The sequence below is a fragment of the Meleagris gallopavo genome, chromosome 7 (assembly GCF_000146605.3).
Source record: "Meleagris gallopavo isolate NT-WF06-2002-E0010 breed Aviagen turkey brand Nicholas breeding stock chromosome 7, Turkey_5.1, whole genome shotgun sequence".
Taxonomy (NCBI): Eukaryota; Metazoa; Chordata; class Aves; order Galliformes; family Phasianidae; genus Meleagris; species Meleagris gallopavo.
This window is the reverse complement of record NC_015017.2, coordinates 57,502-68,147: the sequence shown is the minus strand read 5'-3', so window position 1 is coordinate 68,147 and position 10,646 is coordinate 57,502. Positions and strand designations below refer to the sequence as shown.

The 10,646-nt window shown below is 42.5% G+C and overlaps 1 protein-coding gene across 4 annotated transcripts in view; it reads left to right on the top strand.

Annotated features, from left to right (window-relative positions):
- Positions 1 to 10,646, top strand: part of ADARB1 (adenosine deaminase RNA specific B1) — a 67,750-nt gene that overhangs the window by 7,763 nt on the left and 49,341 nt on the right. Inside the window, exon 1 of one of the 4 annotated variants that reach the window (XM_010713126.3) lies at positions 9,487 to 9,505. The exons of the other annotated variants lie outside the window; for them this stretch is intronic. The gene's annotated coding sequence lies outside the window, so the exon portion shown is untranslated. Of the gene's footprint in view, positions 1 to 9,486; positions 9,506 to 10,646 lie in introns of those variants that run through there. 4 annotated transcript variants of the gene reach the window in all.

Sequence of the window (10,646 nt, the reverse complement as noted above, 5' to 3'; positions counted from 1 at the left end):
ACCCACAAAAACAAAACAAAACAAAAAAGCCTTATTACCCTTTATCTCCTTTGCTAGCTCCAGGGGGGCTTTAGTCTTCCTCGATGCAGCCCTGCAGGCCATGACAACACTCCTATACTCCTCAAGAGAACAGGCCCTCTTCCTCCATTTCATTGACCTTCTTCCCTTTGATCTTATCTATGAGATCCTTGTTCATCCACACAGGTCTCCTCTCTTCCCCAAATTCCTACTCTTAGGGCTCCACTAATCCTGAGCTTGGAAGAAGTGCAGTTTAAATGTTGCCCAGCTCTCACTGGCTCCCTTATCTTCTAGCACTCTAGCCCATGAAACACCTCCCAGTTGGTCCTGGAAAAGGTCAAAGTTGGCTCTCTGATAGTCCACGGTAGCAATTCTGCTCCCCCTCAAGATCTTGAACTCTACTACTCACGATCATTGCATCCCAAGCTGCCCCCAACCTTCACATCCTTAACAAGCCCATCCCTGTTGGTAAAAATGAGGTCCAGAAGCACCCCCACCTTGTTGGCTTCTCCTGAGTAGGAAACTATCTTCAGTGCATTGCAAGAACGAGCCCTTCCTGGGATGTGCCGAAGGCCACTTGAGTCTTTAAACCTCCACCTGGTTTTGTGGCCGAGAGCGGGAATGCAGCCCCGCTTGGGATTGCGAGGCTATTTCCAGCTTCTTGTAGTAGGCTTCACCAACTTCATCCTCCTGGTCTGGTGACCTGAAGTATATCCCACAACAGTGTCACTCATACCACCCCACGCCTTAATTTTTACCCACAAGCTCTCCGCACATTCTTCACGGTCTTCCAAGTGGGGCTTAATGCATTCTAGTTGTTCCCTCACATAAATGGCAACTCTTCCACATTGCCTGTCTTTCTTAAAAAGGATATAGCCCTCCATGACAGCATTGTAGTCGTGCAGGCTGTCCCACAGCGACTCCATGATTGCAGTGGGATTATGCCTCTATGACCATACATAGATCTCTAGCTCATCCTGTTTATTTCCCATGCTGTGTGCCTTGGAATACAGGCACCGTAGGGAAGCAGCAGGTGCAGTTACCCCTAAGGGAACGCAAGATTTTGGACGGGGTATCGGCAACATGACCTTCTCTAAGGAGTCCTCACACAATCCTATGGGACAACTGAAGAGGTTTTTCCCTGCAATTACCAACAGTGACAACATCCCCCAGCCCTTCTCTGTCACATCTAACTCCTCTTCCTTCCCCCACTGAACCTAGTTTAAAGCCCTGGCAATGAAGAGTTTGTTCTCCAGAACATCTGTGCCCCCTTGCTCAGTTGTAGTCCATCAGAAGCCCATATACCCTGTTTCTCAAAGGCCTGTCCAAAATCAAAATACCCAAAGCCTTGATCAAGACACCACTCCTTCAGCCAGTCATTTACCTGACATCTCCTCCTTTCTGGGTCCCAGCTTCCCATTGGGAGGACAGAGGAGAACAGTACCTGCAATGCTGATCCCTTCAACGTCTTTCCAAGGGATGCAAAGTTGCTTTTAACATTCTTTAGTTTCCTTCCCGCAGCATCCTGGGACCCAGCCTGAATCATGGTAGAAGGATGGTAGTCTTCTGGTTCAATAAAGGTCATATCATTACATCACCAGATAACCTGTTCCAGTGCCTCACCACCCCCTAAAAGGCTTTTTCCTTACATATAACCTAAATCTACCCTTTTTAAGCTTGAAGCTATTTTCCCTTGTTCTGTCACCACAGACCCTGCTAAAGAGTCTGTTCCTTTTTTCCTTTAGATACTACAGGACACCATCAGGTCATCTCATAACCTTCTCTTCTCCAGGCTGAAGAGCCCCAGCTCTCTCAGTTTGTCTTTGTTCTGTTCTGTGGATCATTTTTCTGGTCCTTCTCTGGACGCACTCCAGCAGGTCCATGTTTCTCGGCCTTCTGGCTATGTTGGTAGTGAATACTACTTTGATATGTGTGGGGTGGGTAGTTTTGAACAGATGACTTCTGGACCTGTATTATGAGTCTGATGGCGTCCTTAGCTGAGCTTTTTTTCCTCAGAGCTGAAGTCTTGGTTTCTTGGTTCACTGGTGTTCACATTGTTCTGGTTGTCGCTCAGAGAGCAGGTAGCTGCCTAAATTTCTTAGTGAATGGTTTCCTTCCTACTTCAGAGAAAGTGCATGCAGTACGTGCATATGTATGAAATCACACAGGGAATGTTTCTCAATTTTGTCTTTTCAGCAGCCTGTTCATTGTCATCTTCATCACTGCTGAGTTTGAGATCATCCTCAAGCATCAACTTTTGTGGCACTGACTTAGTTGCAACTTTCCCTCCTGGATCACTCCACTTTGGTACATTGTATCCTGAGGTCAGATGTTGGGAGTCCTTGCTTGGGATAGAAAACTTGGTCTGTTCAGCCTTTCCAGGAGTGTGAATAGCAGTAAGAGGAGGAGGCCAGGAATGGGTCATCTCACGCAGTATTTCTTCCACTTTTTAAGTTTTTAAGCTCAGTATTAGAATAAAAATTAGTCAGAAAAATAATTTAGATTCGGTGATATGTCTCCAAGGTATGTGCATAATCTTAAGTCCTACTTGATAAGCACAGTTTTTGAATATGAATTGCTGTACTCCTTGTTTCATTGTTAGTCTTGGTTGTGTTAACTTGCTCTGTTTTCCACTCTATGGTTCTGTTGTGAACTTGAATCAAATTTTATATGTTATTTGCTCACCTGTGAGCAATGACAGTGGGGAATTTCCCCAGTGTTTTAGGAGCAGATGTAACGTCTGTATAGTATCTGTACAGGAAGCTGTGCTTGACTCTGTAAACCATTTGCTGTTCTCTAATTCTTGGGTTAAATCTGGTATGTATTCATGTATGTCTGGAAAGTGGCAGAGGCAGAGGAGGGAGACTGTAGTCATTCATAAGTATATGTGCCCTGTTAGGTGGGGAGGATGGTTTAGGCACCATTACCCACTGCAGGCGGTCTACACAGCACTGCAGTGCTTTGGCTTTGGACAGAGTGATGTGGACATGCAATCAGGGATGGAAGGAGAGAGAGAGACAACTCTCTAGTTTTCAACAGAGTTGTGGGAAATGCCTCTCTGTGCTCTCGCTGCTCTCAGCTTCTTTCTCTGGTTCACACTGGTGCACAGAGCAGGCTGGCTAAATTTCTCCAAGCTGGCTTGGTGGCTTAGTGCAGCAGCCACCCATCTGCTGCCTCTCATGCTACATGTGGGATGCTGATGCTTCTCTTCCTTTCGTACTGCTTGGAAATGCTTTCCAGAAGGCTGTGGGAAGATAAAGGAGCTCCTATCTCATCCAGTGTAATCCTTGCTGTGTCATCATCCTCTGCCCTTATCACTTCTGCCTGAAAAGCATTGCTTATTGCTTGCATTTGTACAAAAAGCCTTGTTTAGTTCTGTATAGCTCTGCTTCAAGTCAGATAATCACTTGTTTTTCCTTCCCATCTGTATCTGGCATGGCCGTTTGTTCTCTTAGACCGTCCAGCTCTTGGGATACTTTCCTGAAACTCCCTACACTGCATATCATCCTATTTGCATATTTGTTCCATATTTGCATTGTCCTTTGAAATGATACCAATTTGATTGAGGTGGAAAGATGTGCAGAATCCTATGTAAGACTTTGCTATGCCTTATGCACTAAGTTCCTGTTAGCACTGTATCCAGTACTACTGCTTCCTTGCTGTGTCTGTAAGATGATCTGCACACTAGTAAGACAGCTGATTGGTATGCTAATGCTCTTTCCAGTCCACTCTGGTTCTGAGCCACCAGCTCATGACAAAGGTCTGGTCGTATATGTTCCAGTGCAACAACAGGAAACAGCTTTGTGCAAAACCTTTGGTGATCTCTCATTCAACCTTCTGCTCAAAGCAGAAATAACATCAAAGTTGGATTAAGCTGCTCAGGACCTTCTGCAGTTGGATTTGGAAAATCTCTGCTCTGAGGAACTGCATTAATAAGTTTTCTTCAGACAGAAAATCCGCGTTATCACAACTCTGTCCTCACTTTCTAGCTCTTTCATTCCGGAAGTCAGCCTCTTGACTGCAGAACTAGTTAATGATAATGGAGTTCTATCAGATACCATATTGATTTATTTTTATCGATGCAAGTTATTAATTTCAACTCTGTTACTTCCACAGCTGGCTGATAACAGTGACCATTTTGAAAGATGTGTCATCTCTTGAGAGTGGGATGCTGGCAAAGGCCATGTGAAAATCCAGTAGCTCAGTGTTACTTCTTCTAACTAATGCTCTACTGATACACCCCAAGTACCCAGTAAACTGATAATGCACAACTTTTTTTTTTGTTTTTTTCTGAGGAGATAATAGTAATTTATTTTAATAGATTATGATTATGCAGGTTTTCTTTCTGTACTTCCTATTCAACTCATTTCCAGGTAAAGCTGGTAAACCTTTCTTCTAAGCGTGGAGAAAATGCCCCAAAGAAAAGCAATGGAGCGGGACAATTATTTATCAAATTTTATCTGTGTACAAAATGAAAAGACATCAGAAAATTAGTGTTAATTATTTACTATCTACTGCTGGATTAAAGAGAAAAAGGAGTTTGTAGATTATATTTTTTCCTTTTGTATGTAAAACAAGAGTAGAAAAGATATGAAGTCACGAATCAACAAAAGCGGTGAATTGTGGATGTTGGTTGCATTTAAAGTATTTAAAGGTATTTAATATTGAGTAATACAATAAACTACCTTTTAAAAGGCAGTTTGAGTCAGTCTTGTCCTCTCTGTCTGCCTGCCTGAGCAGTTTGCTGTGACAGCAGAATGCTGACTACTGCTGTAGGGTGCTTGGGCTTTCTGGATATGACTGCAATCCAGATTTTTTCTTTCATGCACTTAGCTCGTGCTTCCTTGCTTGTGTGCTTGTGTGCTCAGTGGATGCAGTTTTTGTGCTGCATCACTGTTCATATTAGAGGATACGTTCTGAATGTACAGATACAACATCTGTGGTAAACTCTATTTCCAGCCTCTAAATATATCTTGATATATTCCTTTTACTGAAGCTGCAGCATACTCTTCTGCTGCTTTATGCACATGCACATTGTAAACTTCAATCAAATTGCCTTCTAATCTTCTCACTGATAAAATGATTTAAGTTCTTGGGTTGGGCTAGGTAAGATGTCTTTCCTGCAGTTGTTTGAGGGGGAGATACATTCATACCCTTTGGATCTTGTCACTAGGTGGGGTTTTTTGATCTTCTCTGTTGTAGGTGGAGAACCCTGTACAAAGTGCTCTGCTTTTAAATCAGGCACAAAATAGTGTTTGTTCCTGAAGCTATGGAAACATCCCAGGAGCTCCCAGCCAATTGTGCCTCATGCTAGGTGCTGGCAGTTGACACACTCCATCTGTCTGATCCCTGCGAGTCAGGGGCTGTCTTGGCTTCACCAGGAGCTGCCATTGCAGTCTACATTTGAAAGTGGAAGCCTGTAACTGAGATGTTGCTCCAGTAGTCCCGATGCCCCAGGAACACAATGAAAAGGACAAATGCACCTTTATGAATAGAAAATATTGTGGTAATAAACTTTATTTAGCTTCTGCAGGGACTGACTCCCTGTGGTTGGCTTTTTGCTCCCTTGAGACAGAGGATAGAGGATAGAATCATATATTCTAAGTGCAGGATGTAACCTGCTGCTTCTGAATGCTGTGTGTTAAATATTTTGCATTCCATTACTGAACTTGCATTTTTGAGCCATTTTTATGAAGCCTAATATTAGGGTGTAAGACATCCATGTGGCTCACATTAATCATCTCTTAGAGAGGAAGTAAGAATGAAAGTAATGAGGCTGGCTTGTTCTGAAGACAGCTGTTGTTCAAAGAATGATTTGCACTCCTTTACTGTGTGTTAAAGATACACTAAACATATTCTGAAAGTTTTCTAGGTGTCTGTTTTGGGATGTTTTGAGGGACAGCCACTTCAGCAGCTTTCTTGATAGGTGCAGGAACATTGGTGTCCTGATGGAAGATCTCCAGCACCAGAACTGGATGGGACAAGTGGATTGTCCTCTCCCTATGGGTCCTCTAGCCTGTGTTGTCACCCACGGACTGTAGTAGACTAATTAGTAGGCTAATTTATTTTTTGTAGCTCTTTTCTCTAAAGCACTGGTAAAGAAGAGGTAAATTATTTTCAAAATTTTTTTTTAATTCCCTTGTATTTCCAAAGTTGCTGCTTATTCTCAAGGTTGTATTGTTGTACTATTTCAATTTGGCTAGTGCCTAAAACAGCAAAATGAAAAAGTCAATGTTTAAACATCAGCTATGGTGAAATCAGAAAAAAAGGTGAGATTAAAGCTGTTGAAGATGTTTTGCTAACGTGAATAACTCTTGTCTTCAGTCACATTTTCTTCTGAAGTAGCTGTTCTCAGAAATGAGATGTTGTGATCCCATGGAAATAGGAAAGTTCCTTACTATGAGTATACAAAACAATTTTTGGTGACAGAATGCTTGAAAAAATAATTGACATTTGTATTTGTTCCTGAACAGTTCAGTACTTTTGAATGTTCACTCCTATTTGATGACTGCAGTTAAAGCAGTCCTAGTTGACAGCTTGGATATTACTGGATATTTACAGAAAAGCATCCTTAATTTTTTTTTCCTTTTCTGCTTGTGGATGCTATTCCTGTTTAATAGTTGCACTTCTATAGTTGCACTAAACTTTTGGGTGCAAACTGATACTTGTTCTTGGACAGTCGGTATATCAAAACATGTCACATCATGAATCCTAGGCTAATGCTATAGTTTTATGGGGTCAGGAACAAAATCTGCCGTGAAGGCATCTCTTTCCTGGGAACAATAGGAGAAAGCATGGGGACCAAAGCCCAGGTAGCTGTTCACAGTTTGCATCGAACTGAAGACAGGCTCTGTAACCTATCTCTTCGGAAACCGGTGATGAGAATTTAAAGTGGGAAGAGTTCCTTCTTTATTCCTACTTTAAGGAGAAAATGATGTATAAAATGCCCAATGGACAAATTATAGAAGTTAATGCAAAAAATCCCAGCCAGCTGCATTGGCTTAGCAGCTGGTATGTCCTTGTTTTTGCTTGTGTTCAAGAAGGGGAGTGAATGTATGAATAGTTGTCTTCTTTTCAGCTGGGACAGAATTGTTTTCTTCAGATTGCCTGGTATGATGCTGTGTTTCAGTTCTAGGAGAAAAGCAGTGTTGATTAGTTGCCTGCTAAGCAGTGCTGTACAGAGCCAAGGCCATTTGATATGGCTCTACCATATGACATCATGTGGAAGGAGTTTTGAGGAGGGTGGGAGTTAATCTTGCTCTCTTGCTGCTTGGGGGCTAGCTGGGCGTCAGTTGGCGGGTGGCAAACAGTTACTTGTACATCACTTCTGATGTTCATTTCTCTATATATGTGTATATATGTGCCTAGTCTAAACTATTTTCCTTTTCTCTGCCTTAGTAAGTAATTTAATCTCAACTCATGAGTTCTACTTTGTTGTTTTTCTGTTTGTTTTTTTTTTAATTCTCTCCACCATCCACTGGGAAGAGGTGAGTGTGAGCGAAAAACTATACGATGCTGAGATGCTGAGCCATCTACCAGGTTAAACAATAGTAAAGACAAGAATAAAGATTTATTTCAGTTGTTTACTTTAATTGAGTGTTGAAAGGCTCGTGTAAGTCTATTTTAATTAATAAAAAACTAGCTGCTGTGGTGCTAAGAAGGATGTAGATCAGTGGAAAATGTTGTATCTGTACGAAAAATACACCATCTTTTGAGCTTGTTGTTTGATCTCTCTGAGAAACTTTTTGAAATAACTTGGGTCAAGATGTAAGCTGGGCTCAGTAAGCTTACACTTACTGAGTGATTCATTTTTGAGTGGAACTTTCTGCCTCTCAGCTGTATTATTTCCTGAATGAAGAGATGATGGTAGATTTAACATATTTGTGAGATGCCTATGCTTACCTGTACTTTTCAAATAAGAAGGTAAATACTTAAAGACAGGAATTGTCATTTTTCTTTTGTCTATTCACATGGCTTGTGGCGAGCGTGTCCAGGCACTCAGCTTGCATTTGTATGGTTCTTGCAAATAGTTTCATTTCTAGATGTAGGAGTCTCCTGCCTTTGTGTGTGGGCACTTAAGAGGTCTGTGTAATTGGGCATCCTTTTTCTTCCAGAAGATGTTTCTTCCAACAAATGCCAAGAGGCAAGATTGCTTTTTTTCTTTATTTCTCTTAAATGGTATCCAGCATGGTTATGGGTACCGACATAATGTTCACTAATTTGCAGAACCATGTTTCACGGCACTGAAAGCTCTTCTCTCTAGGTAGCCTGAGTGCATCCTCCTGATGTTCTCCACTTATCATTCAGCTGAGCCAACAGAGTACAGCTTCATGAAAGCCAGCAATACTGAAACTTAATGCTGATGTAAGAATGAGATTTCACCTTGCAGTAAGTGAGCCAAGAAAGTGGCACTGATAGCTGTTAGCTATAGTGTTGGGATCACAGGAACGCTGACAAAATCCTTAATTGGGTTCAAGGACAGAGATCTCCGTTGCTTAAGGAGAGTAACAAATCTTTCTCTTTTCTCAAAGATGTTGGGACTCAACTAACCTTAGCAGCCTATGCTTCTTTGTATCTCTCTCCTGTGAAAGTTTTAAAAGGGCCGGTAATTGGAAATACTGTTTGTAGATGTGAGATGCAGTATATGGAGTGAAGTTAGAGTTGTCATACCACTGATTCAGTTCTTACCATATGGTTAAAGGCTTGAAATGTTTTCTGCTGAGCTGTAAGATGTCCTAAATCCCCTTCTTCAAATGGGCTTCAAGTATCCTTTGCCACACTGTATATGTCTCCTAGTTCTTCTGTGAATAAACTGACCAGCTGTTGTTTATTTTAGACATGAAACTGTTTGGAAGTCTCTTGATTACCATCTTCTTGTAGCATTTTCAGTGACTGGAGTGTTTGGCGCTGATGACTAAAGTTGAAGTTGACTGAGTGGAAGAGGTGGTGGGGAGGCAGACTGGATAAAGCACTTTTCCCAGTTCTTATATCTGTGTGGTTTCTCTGAAAACCTCTTCGTTTGGAAGAAGCTGAACAAATCTGTGTTTGATAGCCAAACAGAGCTGCGTTGAGTGCTGCCTAGCTGCTATCCCCAGCCTTGTTTGCTTTTGCTATTCCTTGCTTGTGATTGCTTTGCCTTTTAATTGTTGTTCTAACCATGTGGTGAAAAAGAGCTCTTCTTTGGCTTCTGTTTTCAAGTCTGTTTTACTGCTCTGTCACAGTAGGTATGAAAATGACAATCATATTTCCATTCAGAAAGCAAGTGCCAACATCTGTCTTCAGGGCATCTCCTACCATTCATCAGGGACTAGGAATTTGTTTACTGCTTTTTGGGACGTAGCAATGTGGAGCTGCTGCTTGCAGGTGCTGAGCTGCTTGGAGGAGTCCTGGCAAACAGACACCAGGCCCTGCCTGCAAAGAATGGTTGAGAAGCATGTCATGGTTGGAGCAAACCCTCAAGTGTGCAGCTGCTACCAGGCAGAGCCAGGTAGGAAGTGTGGAATGTGAGAGGTTTGCTTTTATAACCAAAGACTGTTTTCCTCTCTTTCCTATTCAGAGTGTTTACAGCTTTGAGATGTTAGAAGTCTTATTTTTCCTTCCAACTCTCTTTACAACTTACATTCCTACAGCAAAAAATCTTTGCCTCACCAAACCCAGCACTTGCAGCAGAGATGGATTTGTACAAGGCTTCAGGATTAGTGCTGGAGGCTGAACTTCACATGCGTATTTGTGCTGCTGGCTTTGGTGTGGGAGCCATAACATCTCAAAACAGAGCCATCCCTTGGTGAGAGAATGCACCCAGAGCCTGAGCTGGTGTCTGAACATATGGCTTTTCTGGGAGAATATTAAAGGAAAGCTGAGAGACCTGAGGCTCTTCATTCTAGAGAGTAGGCTCCAGGGGGACCTTGTAGCAGCTTCCCAGTGCCTGAAGGGGACCTACAGGAAGGCTGGGGAGGGACTTTTTGTAAGGACAGGATGAGGGGAAACAATTTTAAACTGGAATAGGGGAGATTTAAACTAAATATTGGGAAGAAATTATTTACTGTGAGGATGGTGAGACACTGGAACAGGTTGCCCAGCAAGATTGTGGAGCCCTCCTCCCTGGAAGCATTCAAGGCCAAGCTGGAAAGGGATTTGAGCAACCTGGTGTAGAGGGAGGTGTCCCTGCCTGTAGCAGTTGAAACTAGATGATCTTAAGGGTCCTTCCAACCAAACCATTCTAAGATTCTATGAAATGTAGATGCAGTATTCAAAGAACATTGTTTTACAATTTGGTGTGCTCATTGCTATAGACCTTTTTTTTTAAAAAAAACTTAAAAAAAAGAAACAACAAACGAACGAAGTACGTACTTTTACTTTTTCCTACGACGACTTACCACCGACGTTCGGTTCCCCGGGTTCCCCCGGTTCGTTGTTGGCGTCGGTTGGGTTGGTTCGTTCGACGAACTAAGCGACGAGGAGACGGCGGGACCGAACGAGGTTACCGTACCTAACCCCTACCCGGTACCGTACCTTTACCCTTTTCCCCCTTTACCGGTTAACGGTTACGGGGTTTCGGTCGTTTGGTTACCGTTTACCGTTACCGACCACTACGTAGACGTCGCGACGACGCACGAGGGAGGTTAGTG